The sequence below is a fragment of the Lontra canadensis genome, unplaced genomic scaffold, assembly GCF_010015895.1.
Source record: "Lontra canadensis isolate GAN:19392208 unplaced genomic scaffold, GSC_riverotter_1.0 scaffold7, whole genome shotgun sequence".
NCBI classification, from domain to species: Eukaryota; Metazoa; Chordata; class Mammalia; order Carnivora; family Mustelidae; genus Lontra; species Lontra canadensis.
Window position 1 is genome coordinate 5355625 of NW_022631001.1, and position 13365 is coordinate 5368989.

The window sequence follows — 13365 nt, forward strand, 5'->3', positions numbered from 1 at the left end:
GAAATTCAACTTGGCATTTTCTTTAGACAAAGTGATCTTTTAAACGTAGCCAACATTTCTTTTGGAGTATGACTCCATTTCACATAACACGTCTGAAGATTGATGTTTACTAAGTTGGTTGTTTAAATCATGTTCGGAGCTTGGTTCCATGGGCTGTTTCTTTGTCTCTGTGTCTCCCTCTCTCTCTTTTTTCTTTGTGCTTGACACAAAAGGAGGGGCCCCCAGGATCATCTGGAAATGGATCAGTGTATTCATGTGTGAGCTTTACAAAGCACTGGAGCCAAGGTGTCATTAAATGTTAGGAGTCATTCAATCACACCCATCTCTTCATATAAAGTAAGGAGCAAAAAAGCTCTGGATGGTAACTCTCCATAAAGCTTTGTGTATCCAGTCACCTCTTAACTTCGTGTAGGAGCTGGCTCCCATTTTTCTTCTCTCTCTCCTAGAGGAGGTTTGAGATTAGCATTGTTTTTCTGAATCTGACCTTAATACTCAGCTCTTGTTTCATGCTGAAAGTAACTCAAGTAATAGATTTTTTTTAAAGAGAGCTTCTGAGTTTAATTTCCATTATGTTTCCTTTCAAACGATGGAGGTTTTCCTGTGTCCCCCGATGCTGCCACGGGCGTGGCAAGAGAAAAGAATGACTCTTACCTCAAAAAAGGGAATTAATTGTCTAACCTTAAGTATGTCTCTAGCCGCCCCTTTTTAGGTGTTAAATGTAGAAGTCAATTAAGGGAGGTTTCAATGTATCAGTATCCTGTTTGTCCTGAAATATAAATGGAATTTTTGAGTTTTGAAGCAGATGCCATCTGCTGGATAGTTAAGATACTGTAATAAAAAAAAAAAAAAAGAAAAGACGTGAATAGAAAGTTGTGGAACCCTCCCTATACCTTAAAGAACAAACCAATTGCTAATTTAAGTAAATGCTAATTCCCAGGCCCTAAGTAGTATGCAGTCTCTCTAATTTACTATCTATGGTCTAAATGCTTGATTTGTTTTTCTAATCTGAATAAAGATATTCTCTCCTATTCATGTGCAACACTAGATCCCCAAACTCTCCATCTAGTTTGCAGTCCTGAGAACAAATGCAAAGTAAGTGCTCATCTCCTGAGAAAGGATAACTTTGCAATAATGCATTTGGAACCCCCCAAAATTAAAACCAGAGGTAATATAAGCAAATGGAAAGAGAGACAGAGATGAAATAAGGTTATGTAGGAATAAAGGGTGAGTATATCAAATGAAAACCACATGTAAGACATAAATACAGGCTAAACAGCTAATTCTTTCTCTGAGGGACCCTTTAGCAGGATTGATCTCTACCTAACACCCCCACACTCCCCACACTCCCTCATTAGAGGATCCCATGGATAAAGCAGACACTCCTTAAATTACCCGACCTCCCTTAGAAATTATATATTATAGTCATATACCATGTAACTCCCGCCAATGCTGGGTCCCAGCCTGGGCTCTCCCTCTAACCATCGGAGCAAGAGGTTTCTCAATTTTAGGACTCAGTTTCTTCTTTTGTTAATTTTCCTGTCCCAGTGAGCTATTTTTTAAAGTTGAGATGCAAATTAATAGTATTTCCATAAACAGAAGGCTCCCCCCCTCCCCAGCCACTGGGAAAAAATATCCCCATCTAGAGTTACAACTTAGAATTAGGACACTGGCAAGTAAGAGATGTGAAAGAATGGTGTTTCTCCACAAGTAGAAAAATATCTTAAGATGTGAGAAATTTCAGAACTCCAGTCTGCATCTGGCTAGAAAGCTCTGTGGGGAGTTTGTGGAGAGGGAGCAATGAGAGACCCCCACATTGCTGTCAGGTCGTTCATTTGTTTCTCCCAATTTTAGAATTTTATAAAACAGTAAAACTCCAGAAATGTCTTACATGAAGAGCTCTGAAAATGAGGGCACCCCAGCTGTCTGTTCCATCTCCATTTCTGAATCCCAGATATACATATATGGCTAAAAGGGAAGGAGCAGACAAAATACCAAACAGATGAAGAGAGAAAGAAAAGATGTTCCCAAACATATTAATTGTTCGCCCACATGACTTTGCTGCTATGTTAATGTCTCGCATCAGCCGCTGCTAATAAGAATATTGCCCCTTATTTCCCTTTTAGTTTACAAATGGAGTAGCATTATGTAATCACCCTAATGAGGTAATAGAAACATAAGTACACAGGAAAATTTGATAGGGTTTTCTCCTAATTTATCCTCCGTTGCGTTGGTCACCCCCTTCCCATTAACCCTCCCTCTCCCCTCCTCACTTCCCCCACAGACTGGCTGAGTCTCCAGTCCCAAAGGACATATTGTTGGCTATTATTTATAATAAGTCTCTCTCCTCTTGGCAGGATATAGAACAGCTGTTGGTCTATTCTCTGCCACAAAGACCAACTTCCCTCTTTTGCCCTGGATGATTGGAAGAAAGTCGGGGAGATGAGCAATTTATAGTTGGGTGATAGCACCTCTGTTTTCTTTTGTGTTTATTTATATTGCTTCCATTTCTGTCTGGGATTTCTGAGATAATCAAGATCGCTTCTGCTACAGAATTCTCATTTGGGGAGGCTCTGGTGGCAGTTGATGGTGGTTTTCTTCACTGAGTCGGACATTTTAGAACTCCAGGCGAGAGGAAGCGGTGAACATTTTCGAGAGTTTGAGAATTGGTGGTGGTGGTGTTGTTTTTCCTCATGAACTGATGAACATGTTCTAATGTTACACGAATAATAAATGACCTTGAGTTTCTCAAGGGAAGGTACCTTGTCTTCACCAACTTTCTATTTCCAAAACGTAGCACGGTGTCTGCTCAGTAAACATTCGCTGAGTGAACCGAGCTGAGTACTCCGTGTGGTTCTACTATGTTCTGCATTCAGTGTCAATTGTTCTGACCGACCAGCACCAAAATCTCACCCCAGACTTCCAGGCCAGGCAAGCCCCATCCCCAGAGGTGGGTCCTTCTCCTGAGATCTTTTATCTTGGATTATTTTTGGCTCCAGGCCTCATCCCAGGCAAAGAAATACAAGAACTCAGTGTTTCAAAATCTAGGATAGGTACTGAATCTTCAGAGACACCTGCGATCTCCAGAAGCAGAATGTGGGAAGAATGTCACTGTTATTTTAGGAACTGACAGAAACTTGCAATGTGGGAAACTGGTCTGAGATCCCAGCCCAGAAAAGATCCAAACAGCTCTGACACTAGGTAGCAGTGTGACAGAGGACAAGACAGTTGAGGGTGGACAGAAAGGAATCATAGTCTGGCATTGAGGTTTTCCCTCATGACGAGTGTTTAGAACTTTCACAGTTTGGCTGCTTGTCAAGGCCATGTTTAATAAAGACTGGGCTGAAGCTGAGTAGAGTAGATACATCGGAGGCAGGGAGATGTGACGAAGAGGAGATTGACTTCTGATTCACGGGTTTACTTCTTTATGAAAATAGTTTGGTAAGGATGAATAATGGCTACTGTCTTCCACAGTCTAACCAGGCTCTTTCCTGAAGAGAAATTGAGACCTGACAATTTTTATGTGGTTGAAGCCTTTCTGTAAGGGTTCTGAAGGCACTGTCAGATTTCCTTGTCAGTGTTGTTAAATGTGTCCCAGGCATCCTGACGGACCCGGCTGTCCCTAAGTTCTCTGAGACACCCCAGCCCACCCGCTGAGCGCTTTCCCAATGTTCTTGACAGACTCACAAAGAACATACACGATTAAAGATGCACAGGGTGCTGAGGCCCTGTGATGTCTGCCCCTCCAATAATATTCAGCATTTTGCAGTCAACATGAGAGGAAAAAGTAACAATAGCTGTGGTTTGTAGAGTGCTTACGACATGATGGGCACAGTACTTGTCGCTTTACGTACATTATTTTGTCTCATAATCTGGGTTCAAAGGGGAATTATTGAAGGCCTAAAATATCACAGCACGCACTTGGCCCCAGTGGGGAGCCTGGCCTTCAGAACTGGAAAAGGAAGCTAGTGAGGCTGGATCAGAGAGGAGCATAAGCTTTCTGTGGAGAAGGGGAGACCCAGGCCTGGCACCCAGCTAGAGCTGCCCCTTCATCCATCCCCCTGGTTGTCCTGATGACTCCGTGTTACCTCAAACCCATTTCAGTTGGTGGCCTTTCAGGCACTGTAGGAGGTGGAGAGCCAGGAGAGTCTTCATGGAAACTTCTCGAATGAAGACACTGGTGAGGACCACTATTAAGGTGCATATCACATTAAATAATACGCTGGTTAAGGACTGGGATTTGGGGTCTGGCTGCCTGAATTCAAATGCCATACTCGACCTGTAATTTTGTAGCAACCTCTCTGTGGTTTGATTTCATCATCTATAAAATACGTAGGGTAGTGTAGACTTCGCAGAATCCTTGTTAAAGATTAAATGAGATGATGCATGTAAAGTACCTGGTATTTAAGAAATACTGTCCACTATTATTACTTCTGTTAATAATCAATCTATGTCTCTTTTCTTTCCATAAGATATGAGGGCTAATTGAAAGAAAGAAACTTGAATATTTTTGTATCTACACACCGCTTGGCACATAGTAGATTCTGATTAAAAGTTGGCTGGTTGGCTAGGTGGCTGGCTGGATGAGAAGACTTCATTCGAATGTTCCAAACCCCTTCCCAAAACCCATGTCTCACAGGCCACCCAAAGGATATGACTATGGTATTAAATGAACTTACAGCATTCAACAGGCAGTTTCTGAGGCTCGCCTAGACATTGAGACTCCCAAGGCTACTATCCCCACATTGACTTCAGTGTACTCAGAAGGACGTAGGATAGGAACCACAGCTCGCTAGCAAGCAGCATCAGGCATCCTTCTTTAATTAGAGCCCTACCAGGTCAGGTGCTAGATGATGGAATCCATATTGGGCAGGTGAAGGAACTGCTTTTGCTTAAAAACCTGCTGTCCCACAGCAGTCAGTAACTCTTGTAATTATTCCAGAGATGGAGTTTGCAGGGCCCTAGCAAGTGACGTTCTAGTTACAAGAATTGCTACATTCACAGAAGTCCAAAGCATGGCATTCCCATCAGGTATTTACAATCCATTTGTAGTTTCCCCAGTCCAGATGCTGTCTGCCAATGAGGGGTCATTTTTACCCTATGCAGTGTTGCCTAGTAACACAGTTGACACATACCATCTTTATCTGTTTCCAGGGCAACCAAGCTAAGAAGTTAACCAAAGGTCAGATTCTCATGCAAAAAGGAAAGGAGTTTTTCTTAACCCACACCATCTAAATAGTTCCAAACCACAGAGCCTAAGGAACCTATCCAGTGTCTCCATGAACCACTCACTCTTACATCATATACCTGACGCCAGTATTTCCCAAAATGGAATAATAAAGGCACAGCCACATCCACTATTCTGCACCCTCCCTCCAGCTCTGTAATCTCTGACACCATGCCCCACCACCCCCATATCAGCATTCTTATCCTTCAAAGCCCAAATATAGGCTGCTCTTTAACATACACACTCATTTTTTAATAAATACACAAGAGATCTGTGTCATCCTAAAAGATTATCCCAGCCCAAGAACCACACCACTAAGAATCTTTTGAGTTTTGCCCTTCCTTACAGAGTTGTTGTGAGGATAAAATGAGATCAAAGAGTTGAAAGGACCATAGTAACGTCTAAGATAGCTCAACTGTTTGTTCAGAGAGTGGGAGTGAATTCCAATCACAGTTGAATGGCGTCCAAGCTACTTAAGTGGAAGGCACAGAGAAGTCTTGGCTTCCCTTATTTAAATTATTGGTGATGATAATCATCCTTACTCCAAGTGGTCAGGGGTATTTTTCTTTTTTAACAAATAAGAATTACTAAACTCTCAGATATTTCACCTTTTAAACAGCCACAAGATGGTAGAGAGTTTGGCTAATACCAACTTGCCTTAGGGAAAAGATTAAGTACTTATTCATGAATGATAATGATAGTTTCTATTTATTAAATTACTAATATGTATGCCAGGCACTACATGAAGTGCTTTACTCACAGTCTCTTGTTTAATCGGATATTGCTAACTCTGTATCTCAGCAGAAACCAAAGCTCAGAGAGATCACAAGACTTGCCCAAAGTCACTCAAGAGGACATGGCAGAGCCAAGAGCGAGGTCATGTTCAGTGCCTGTCCAAATCCCATGTTCCGTGTCCTGCGATACCATCATGGAAATGGTGTACCAGTTATGCATCGTTTCCATTATGCCAGTCTGTAAATGCAGTGGGAACAAATTTTACATTGACTCCTTTTGTCGGAGGGGAAAAAAAAAAGAAAGGAAAGAAATTGAAACAGAAGAGGGAGTTAAGTTTAGATGAAAATACGAGACAAAGGGAAGCCCTCATTTTACTTTGATTTCTTTTCTTGCCTCGATTTTGTATTATTACCTATTCTAAAATGGAGCTTATAATTCCAGTGATCCACAAAGGGCTAAAAGTACAAAGAGGAGTAAAGAAAAAATTAAAGCAATATGTGCAGACTCCCTAGTAGTCACCACTCTGCTGCTGAGCCTGTCAGAGTCCTTTTCAAGAAATGGTAATTACAACTCATTATCTACCTTGAAGATGTGCTAAATAACATAAGGACAGGTTCCAAATTGATACAACCCTATCTGAGATATTAGAAGCTCACCAGTTCATTATAGTGGAAAGTTTAATAGCTTTTCCAAAAAATTTCAGCTGCATGTTTTGTCTACTGAAAATGTACTTGAACATGTATTCCTGCCAAAAAAAAAAAAAAATTAACCTAACTTCTTTCACTGTGGCTAGCACGTTCCTACTTTGTTCTGATTAATTCACAGATCCGTGCAATGAAAGAATTTGCAATTGGCAGGAAAAATTCTAAATTGGGCAGTTTAATTGTCAAATAAATTTTTAAACTCGCACGGAGAGCGGGGAGAAATGTAGGCATCTCAGCATTTTAAAGCCATGAGTGAGTATTTTCTTGTAGACTCTGCCAACATAAGATAAGGAAGAGAAGAAAAAAGAAAGACTTTGGTCTGTCAGATAACATAACCCTTTCTTTGGGAAACCTGAAGAAATCCATTCAATCATACAATTTTTCAGTGAAGATATATTTAATAAAATTGTATAATTTACTTTCTTTCTTTCAACTCCTCTTAAGACATTCTCCTAGGAAACAGTTGCCTAAATAAAATGGCCTACATGTATAAGAAAATTTTGTTATTTAGAATCATTTTCATCCTGTCTGAATTAGAGTACAAAAGATGAGTTTTATAGAAAATACAGAGTAGATTTTTCGTGTTTTTTTTAATTTAAATTCAATTAATTAATATATAGTGTATTATTAGTTTCTGAGGTAGAGGTCAGTGATTCATTGGTTGTGTAGAACACCCAGGGCTCATTACATCACGTGCCCTTCTTAATGTCCATCACCCAGTTAACCAGCCCCCCCCACCAACCTCCCCTCCAACAACCCTCAGTTTGTTTCCTGTGATTAAGAGTCTTTTATAGTTTGTCTCCCTCTCTGATTTTGCCTTGTTTTTCCCCCATCCCCTATGCTCCTCTGTTTTGTTTCTTAAATTCCACGTAAAAGTGAGATCACATGATAGTTGTCTTTCTCTGACTGACTTATTTCGCTTAGCATAATACCCTCTAGTTCTATCCACGTTGCTACAAATGGCAAGATTTCATTTTTCTGTTGTCTGAGTACATTACCTCGTATCTATACCACATCTTCTTTATCCCTTCATTACAGGGGGAATTTTATGAGAATGGTTTCATCCTCCTAAGCGTTATTTATTCGGGACAGCAAAAGAAAACAAAGGATAGTTATTTATTTTGTTTTCTTTAATCGTGTAATCTGATAATGCATTTTGATTTTTATACATTCTTATTTCTCAATCTAGCTTTCTTTGTTTTCTATTAACTTGCTATTAAATAATACTAATTGCAGTGTATATGAATGTTAGCAACCTTTAGATGTGGGGCACCCCATTATGACATCCAGTTTGGAATGCTGGGGTAACCGGAGTGGACTGACTGTCCAAGCAAAACCCAGAGAATGGAGGTAGGACAGAGTGGGGGGAAACCGTGAAAAGTCCCAGCTTCTCAAAACTATCCTACCTCCCACTTCCATTTTTTCTCCTACGGACTAGAAAAACTAAATCCATTCCTCATTCATACCTTAGCATGACTTCTATTAACCAGCTTTTTTCTGATGCTTGATGAAGACCATCAGGAGGAATGGATGGGAAAGGACCTAATCAGTGTCCTTCAGATGCTCACTACATGCCAAGAGATGGGCTAGGTGTTTTATTTAAGTTCTCCATTATCTGCTGAATCCTCAAAGCACACCTATAGAGTGAGTTTAATTAACCCCATTGAAAGTGAGGAAACCGGCAGAGAATGAGACGATTGGCCCAAGGTTTCTAATTATAAGATGCCAGACCCAGGATTTGACATAAAATTGCTTGGAGTTTGGGTTGAGAGGTGATCTGGGTGACTAGCAAGAAACTGAAAGGAAATTTTAAATAGGGCATCTTGGGGGAAAGTATTCATTTATTCATCCTATAACTAATTGATTAGCTGTTACGTGCCGGCCCCACACCAAGCACCAGGGAAAACAGGAGTGAACAGTAAGTATGAAGACACCCTACTCCTGTCACTTTGCTGAGAACTGAAGAGCCACGAGCAACAGGGACAGAAAGTAGAGGTGAAGAGGCTGGTAGATTGGGGGCCTGGGTGGCTCAGTGGGTTAAAGCCTCTGCCTTCGGCTCAGGTCATGATCCCAGGGTCCTGGGATGGAGCCCTGCTTCAGGATCTCTGCTCAGCGGGGAGCCACCCCCCCACACACCTGCCTCTCTGCCTACTTGTGATTTCTGTCAGTCAAATAAATAAATAAAATCTTAAAAAAAAAAAAAAAAGGCAGGTAGAAGGTGCCCATGACAAATTTGGGTAAACTTCTTCTGAAAGCTGTGACTTACATATTCCCTTGTCCTTATGAGGCTCTGACCTGGGCGTGGGCTGAGCTCTTTCTCAAGAGTAAAACCTTACACATTCATTGTTGGAGAGTAGGGGGCTGTGATTCTGGGGACTACATACTTCAAGAGAGCTTGAATCTAGACCCCTGAAGTAGGGCCTCTGTAATCATCCTGGCTGGTCTGAAGGGCATCCATGTTGGGGGTTATGATCTGGATTCCATTTCTCTACCGTATCTTCCTCTAAGCAGACCCTGGCCCTTAGAAGATACTTTACAAGTAATCAGGAGGGTAGAGAGCGGGGAGAAAAAGAAAGGAAGAGCAACTCTTCCCGGATCCGTGCTCAGAGTCTACCTGCCCTCCCCAGGGACCTCGTACAGAAAACAGTTTGCTCCGAAAATCCAGGGGCTGAGATTGTCCTGTGTACTGAAATGTTCTAAGTAACTTAGAGCTGTGCTATCACATCAGTCCATTTTTGGGAAGCATTAATCTTTTAATTTGAAGGTAAGTTGCATCTTAGAAATGTTGAGGTGCAAGGAACGCATTCGTCTGACAGATGTAGTCTACCATTCATAGTTTTGAAACGAGAACGTTTTGCTGACAAAGAGAAATGTATTTTTAAGTCTGAGTTCTTAAAAAAAACAAAAACCTTCCATCGTAGTCCTCTAGCCAGGCTATTTCTGCCAGCTCCCCGGCTATGAAGACAACACATTCTTGCAATTCATCACTTCCCTTGGCTCACGCCAACCTTTAAAATGGCTGGCGGCATATGCTTCTCATTAGCTCTGCCTCTGCCTCACCTGGGCTGGTCAGACTCCTCTCTCTTGCCCCCTGCCTGCCCCCTTCGCTTTACCTCCTGCTTCCCTAACCCCAGAGCTGTGCTCCTGCCAGCTTCTCTTACCAGGCAGCGCGGCCCGCTGGCATGGCGGGAGGCAAGCTAAGATGAAGGAGAAGGAAATCGTTCCGTTTTTTTGAAAGTAAATTCTGCGGTTCAACAGCCTTTCGTTCAGAAATGAGGCTGAGGAAAAGAGAAAGCCAAAGGCAAAACCAAACACAATAACAGAAATGGAAAAAAAAAAAAAAAAAAAAAAAGAAAAGGAAAAAAAAAACGGAAGTATGCTGACTGGGAGAAAAAGAGAGAGGGGGCAACAAAAGGTTAAGAGGGAAAAATTCCCATCGTTACATCACTTTGGCAGCCAAATGTTTCTGTAGGTCACCAGTTTTCTGGTTTGATTTATCTTCGGGGCTCTACAAGGAAGTTTTACCCATTTGGAGGGTATTTTCTGTTTAACTCGGCTATCTGAGTGACAAAATACTCCTTACACTTGGTGAATTCTGGTACCCTCTGTGACCCAGTGCATAAATTAAGATTTAGACTGAATCAGGATTTTTGGGTCAGCCCTAAAAAGACTTACCACACACACCAAACCTTCTCTTGCATTCCCTCTTGTGTGATAGCTTTTGATTGAACACTTTCAATCTTTGACTTACTTTCCAGAGGAATCAAGAAGGTAAATTCTCTCACTGTGTCTGCCCAGTGTAACTGGTCAACTCTGATCCCAGCTTATTCATGCCGCGCGGGTGGGCAGCTTTTTTGAAACTGGCTATTTGCAGCAAGAAAGGAGTGTTGAAAGGGAAAGGCACCATTTTTGATGGCATTCACAGTGGATCATTGAAATCTGAGTTTGGAGGGGACCTCAGAGTTTCCCTAATCCACACCCTTCACCGCACAGATGAAGATGCTGGGGCTAAAAGGTGACGTCCCACTGTCATACAGGGAGGAAGTGGTAGGGCAGGGATTCACCCAGGGGTCCTCAGACCCTGTCCTTCTCTCTTTGCTGGAATTTGCAGACACCACCCACTCCTCCAAGTTCCACATGTGCACATAGAGACAGAGTTCTGCAATCTGCAGACCCAGAGTGGCTTTTTGTTCCACATTCAACAATTAAGAGAACCTAAGGAACAAAACTAGCTTTGCTCCATAGTGGTGACCCATGACATCCATAAGGCAAGAGAAGACCTCCAGAGACAGAACCACCCTGAGAAAAGTAGAAAAAGGCTTCTCGTCTTCAGGGCGTACTGACCTCCCTTCCCCTCCCCTCCGTCCTGGTGCAAGGCTTTGGTGAAGCGGGGCTGGAACCATCTCAGCCCACACTCACTCCCTTAACCAGCTGCTCTCGTGTGGGCAAAACTTCTGGAACTGCATCATCGTGGTCGTGACCACAGGGTGTTCATGGACCAAGAGAATCACACCAGGAGCCTCCCTACCCAATTCACGAAAGTCATCCTGATGTTCTTATCTGGAAAAAGAGCCCTCTTGTTATAGTGGATGAAGGGGCAAAATCTCCTCTTTAAGAACTCAAATGGCATTTTTTTTTCCCTTAACACCACTCATTTGCAAACAATGGACGGAGATTCAGCTCTGAACAAAATCGTAGGGACAAATGTACCAAGACAACTCTTTTCCTCTTGGTCACCTCCTTTCACCAGCCAGATGCTTGCACACCCTCCCCCACACCTGCTCTGTCTCTCCTTCCTGGCTTGCCATCACCATCCTTACTAAGGTGTTAGCTGATAATGACCTCGTGCGTTCATTCAGAAACTATTTACTGAAAACTCCCTATGTGTGGAGATGAAGGTTTCACCCTTCCTGGCGTAATGATTTTTTAATAGTAATTCCCAAGCCTAGCACAATACGTGGTGCATAATATACACTCAGTAAATAGTATATAAGAAAAGGAAGAAGGGAGAGCATGAGAGGTATTTTGTACTCCAAGAATGGTGGAATTTAGGAATCAAGTCAGTCAGCGCCCAGGGAATGGAAAAATAGGGGTAGGGGTGGCGGCTGGGGGGCAGGACAAGGAACCTTTATAACCTTCTACATGCATAACAGATAATAAGGCTTGTGTTCTGTTCCCTTTTCTTCAGGGTACTTAGGACATCAGAGCAGCCACATGAAAAACTGGTACAAACACCTCTATTCTGCCTCCTAAATTCTTTCAGATCTGTCTTCCTCTTGCCCAGCCAGCCACCCCAGGACTCTGAGCCCCTCAATTTTGTGGATCCTCTTCTGGTCCCACAGCTTGGTTTCTGCCTCATGTTTAGCCCCTTGCTTAGCAGCAGTCTTGGATTTCGACCTTGGCTTCAGCCTTCACACTGGTGCGAGGGGAGGTGTGATTTGGGGGGTTCTCTCTGGCTCTAGGTATTCCACACCCACCTTTGTTCCCTGGCCGCCACTCACCTGGCCAGTATTGCCACTTATGTCTGTCTACTTATGTGAATTAAGTCTGTAAATGGGGAGTCTCAGAGTTTCTAACACCACTTACAGAATTCTTTCGTTGAGTGATTCTGTTGGAAGTCTTCCCTTGGTTTTCTTCCCATTAGAGATATTTATTATATACCTTCCTACTCCTTTCACCTGGGAGTTCCTAGAAAGAAAATGCTCTGCCTTTGTCACCTCTGTATGATACTGTGATCGCTTAGCCCAGTGCCAGATACCTAATATTTGCCCCTGAGATATGTTTTTCTTTGCTGAAATATTCGACCAGATATTCTCTTGTCCATTTAGTTTTCATTGTTGTTTTAACTAGAGGAAATTAACAGGGATTTCTCACTGATTCTGGTCTTCCTCTGATGGGAACATTTTTATATTAAATGCAAAGTACTTTGCCATCTGTGTGTAGCATACGTTCTGGAATCCTATCCCTGTATATGGGGAAAGCAGGTTTCCCACCAATGACCATTAAAGTACATTTGGCAGCCCTCACAGCTTTTTCTCCCTAACCCAGATGGCAAAGTTTTCTTCTCATTTCCACTTGAGGATTTTTATAAGGCTTCTTTATGTTGCTCCTTCTTTTCAAGTACTTTTCTGTTCCTGGACAGCAGGATCGGGCCTTCTGCTTGGACCTCCCTGTCCATGCTCTTTAGTCATTCCCGGATCTATGACAGGAAGCCTGTTTTGCTAGTTAGAACCCAAGTCCATTTGCTAACGTGTCTGATCTTTTGTGTTTCTGCTTGCAAAACAGTATCAGCGTTCATTGCTGCTCTCTCCCTCCCTAGGTTGTTACATAAGTCGAGTAATCAAAGTTAGCTGGCTGAGAAAAAGATGGTGATCTTTGCCGGGTCCTCCAGCACACCTAGCCCTGCATTAAACGCTGTATGTGGGTTAGAGAGTGTTAAGAATTGGCTGGTAACCAGCATAGTCTTAGCAAGGTTTTGCTTTTTGCTCTGTAACATGGTCAACGAGATGGAGAAAAGGTTTCATAGAGACACGAGCCTGACTTCCAAGATAAAAAAAAACGTTAGGATGGGAGCCAGTGGTGAAGGATTTTGATTTCTAGACGGAAGTTTTAGACTTCATTGAGCAGGGAACCACACTGGGATTTTAACAAGAGAGCAACATGATCAGATATGAGTTTGAGAAGCTGCTCTGACTTCAGCAT

General features: G+C 42.4%; 1 protein-coding gene across 1 annotated transcript in view; it reads left to right on the plus strand.

Annotated features, from left to right (window-relative positions):
- The window catches only part of MAML2 (mastermind like transcriptional coactivator 2), a 343731-nt gene that overhangs the window by 271655 nt on the left and 58711 nt on the right, over positions 1–13365 (plus strand). The window lies entirely within an intron of this gene.